Here is a 3,460-nt window from a genome sequence, read left to right as displayed (position 1 = left end):
AAAAAAAAAAAAAAATTAAATTATTAGGCTAAGCTCAGTAGCTCACACCTGTAATTCCAGTTCTCTGGGAGACTGAGGTCTGTGTATTACCTGAACTCAGGAGTTTGAGACCAACCTGAGCAAAGCAAGACCCCGATCCTACTAAAAATAGAAAAACTGGCAGGTACCTGTAATCCCCGCTACTTGGGCAAGTGAGACAAGATGATCACTTAAACCCAAGAGTTTGAGGTGGCTGTGAACTGTGACGCCACAGCACTCTACCCAGGGTGACTGTGTGAGACTCTGCATCAAAATATAAAAGTAAAAAAATAATAAATTATTAATGGAAGCTAAACTATATATGTATATTTACCATGTAGAACCCAATAAATATTAATTTTGAACAAAAGGGAAATGAAAGGATAGATGGTGTTTTTAATGATTAGGATGTATGCAATCTTCCAGTTAGGATCCTTGGAAAATCAATAATAGAAACCTAAGAAGCTAGATGCTTTTAATGATTTTATATACCGGCTTCCTGATACAGTACGTGATCAATATAGGACCACCATTACCATCAGGGTAGCTATGTAAACGTGGCAAGCTACTTATTCGCTTGGTGCCTCAGTTTCCTTATATGTAAAATAGTGAAAATAATAGTAACTACTTTGTAACATTATTATAAGATTAAAGAGATTGAAACTGGACCCGCACCTTTCTCCACTCACAGAAATTGATTCAAGATGGATAAAAGACTTAAATTTATGGCATGAAATGATAAAAGTCCTCAAAGAAAGCAAAAGAAAAACACTGGAAGATATTGGCCCGGGGAAGGACTTTATGAAGAAGACTTCCGTGGCAACTCCAAGAACAACAAAAATAGACAAATGGGACTTAATTAAACTGAAAAGCTTCTGTAAACTAAGGAGACAACAGCCAAAGCAAATAGAAAACCTACACAATGGGAAAGGATATTTGCATATTTTGCAACAGACAAAAGCTTGATAACTAGGATCTATTGAGAACTCAAATTAATCCACACGAAAAAAGCCAACACTCCCATATATTGATGGGCCAGAGAGATGAACAGAACCTTCTCTAAAGATGACAGATGAATAGCTAGCAAATACATGAAAAAATGCTCATCGCCCCTAATTATTAGAGAAATGCAAATCAAATCCACCCTGAGATATTATCTAACGCCAGCGAGAATGGCCCACATCACAAAATCTCAAAACTACAGATGCTGGCATGGATGTGGAGAGAAAGGAACACTTTTACACTGCTGGTGGGAATGCAAACTAATATAACCTTTTTGGAAGGAAGGATGGAGAGCCCTCAAAGAACTCAAGCTAGATTTCCCATTTGATCCTGCAATCCCATTATTGGGCATCTATACAGAAGTAAAAAATCCTTTATCATAAGGACACTCGCACTAAACTGTTTATCACAGCTCAATTTACAATCACCAAAATGTGGAAAGAGCCTAAATGCCCACCAACCCAGGAATGGATTAACAAGCTGTGGTATATGTATACCATGGAATACTATTCAGCCATTAAAAAAGATGGAGACTTGGGTGGCGCCTGTGGCTCAAGGAGCAGGGTGCCAGCCCCATGTACCAGAGGTGGTGGGTTCAAACTCAGCCCCAGTCAAAAAAAGAAAAAAGATGGAGACTTTACATCCTTTGTGTTAACCTAGATGGAAATGGAACACATTATTCTTAGTAAAGCATCACAAAAATGGAGAAGCATGAATCCTATGTACTTAATTTTGGTATGAGGACAATTAATGACCTAGTACAGGGTGGGAAGTATGGAAAGGGGAGAGCAGGGAGAGAAAGGAGGAGGAGGGAAGGGGTAGGGAAAAGGAAGAACAGAGAGAGGGAAGGAGGGGAGGTGGGGTCTAGGTATGTGCCACACCTTTTGGGGGCAAGACATAATTTTAAGAGGGACTTTACCTAACAAATGCAATCCGTGTAACCTGGTTTCTTGTACCCTCAATGAATCCCCAACAATTAAAAAAAAAAAAAAGAGTTACACGCGAAAGTACTTGGAAAATGCCTATCAAAAATAGTAAGTGATACATTAAATGTTTGCTCTAGGCCTCTTTGCCTACTTGCCCTGGCAATGGAGACCCATTTGCCATCTATGGTGAATATATCCTGTTTTTTAAATTTTCTTACTATGTAAGCCTATCCGTCTCTTCCTCAATGAACTTTATTTCATGCTTGCCTTACTTTGAGGTAACTGTCATTTTTTGACCAAGAATGCTCTAAGAAACGAAGATCCAAGCCACTGCTTAAAACCCTGACGTTTTAGGAGACAGGCAGCTGCCTTGAAACCCAGAATTTTGATGCTACATGACTTAGATAAACCTGACTAGGATTAATTCTGCCTAGACAAGCCACCTCACTTTTTTCATAAAGACCCTAACTCAGATGACTAGATGGAACAATTTAAGAGCACCATTTGATTCAAATTGCCAACTACTGGGCAGTTAAAGGATAAGAAAAGCACACATGGAGCATCACACTTTCTATGGGCTTGAGGAGACACCAAAAGCTAGGTTTCTGACGTTTAGGTCCAAATTCTCAGCTGCACCAAAGCACAGACCCACCACCAGGCAAATGCCCTAATAGATAGGCCAACATCACATTTTGAGTGATAGAACTCGAATTGGTATTGTGGACAAATGTGTCTTGAAGGATCTTCCTATCTCTGCTAGGGAGATTTCAGCAAATGGCCGTGAGGTTATCAGCACTACTGTGATACAAGATGGGGGTGGTGTGATGGAAGAGAGAAGCCCAACTAAAGCCCCATGTTTGTAAATCGTTGAAGCAAAGAGAAAAGGAGTCCATCTTTCAAGGATATTTTATTTGTGAATAAGTACCTGATGGCAGCAAGATGGATAGTTGATGGAAAAGGCGCAGGATGTGGACAAGACATTCATCTTGCATCCTTGGATCTACTCTTGCTTTTTTCCCTTTTCTTCTACTTCTATCCACAACTATAAAATATATTTCCTTTTCCTAATATGTCAAAATTAAAAAATGTTTGCTATAAACTTTATTTTCTTTCATCCATTCAACTATATTGCAGTATATTAACAATGGCCTGCTTCGATTAGAGCTCCCTCCCCCCCGCCCATTAGAATAACATGACAAATCTCTTTGCCCTGACTTGAATTCTTAAAAGCAGCAGTCATTGTCTGCTCATTCTAGGTCCTAATTTTACTTGACAGTCACCACATTAATTCTTGGGAAGGTGAAGGACAACCAATAAATTATTTTTATTTTTTAGAGACACAGGCTCACTCTGTCACCTTGGGTAGAGTGCCAGACCATCATAGCTTACAGAAACCTCAAACTCTTTCTTGGCTTAAATTATCCACTTGCTTCAACCTCCCACAGAGTGCTAGAATTGTAGGCGCGAGCCAGGGAACCAGGCCCTGCTATTACATCTTTGAATGAATTTTTTGG

At 39.4% G+C, this 3,460-nt stretch overlaps 1 protein-coding gene across 1 annotated transcript in view; it reads right to left on the bottom strand.

The window, feature by feature from the left end:
* TERF1 (telomeric repeat binding factor 1) overlaps positions 1-3,460 on the bottom strand; it is a 26,025-nt gene that overhangs the window by 14,900 nt on the left and 7,665 nt on the right. The window lies entirely within an intron of this gene.

The sequence above is a fragment of the Otolemur garnettii genome, unplaced genomic scaffold (assembly GCF_000181295.1).
Source record: "Otolemur garnettii isolate 467f Iridium unplaced genomic scaffold, OtoGar3 scaffold00163, whole genome shotgun sequence".
Classification (NCBI taxonomy): Eukaryota; Metazoa; Chordata; class Mammalia; order Primates; family Galagidae; genus Otolemur; species Otolemur garnettii.
The sequence above is the reverse complement of the archived record's forward strand: the minus strand, read 5'-3'. Positions and strand labels throughout refer to the sequence as shown.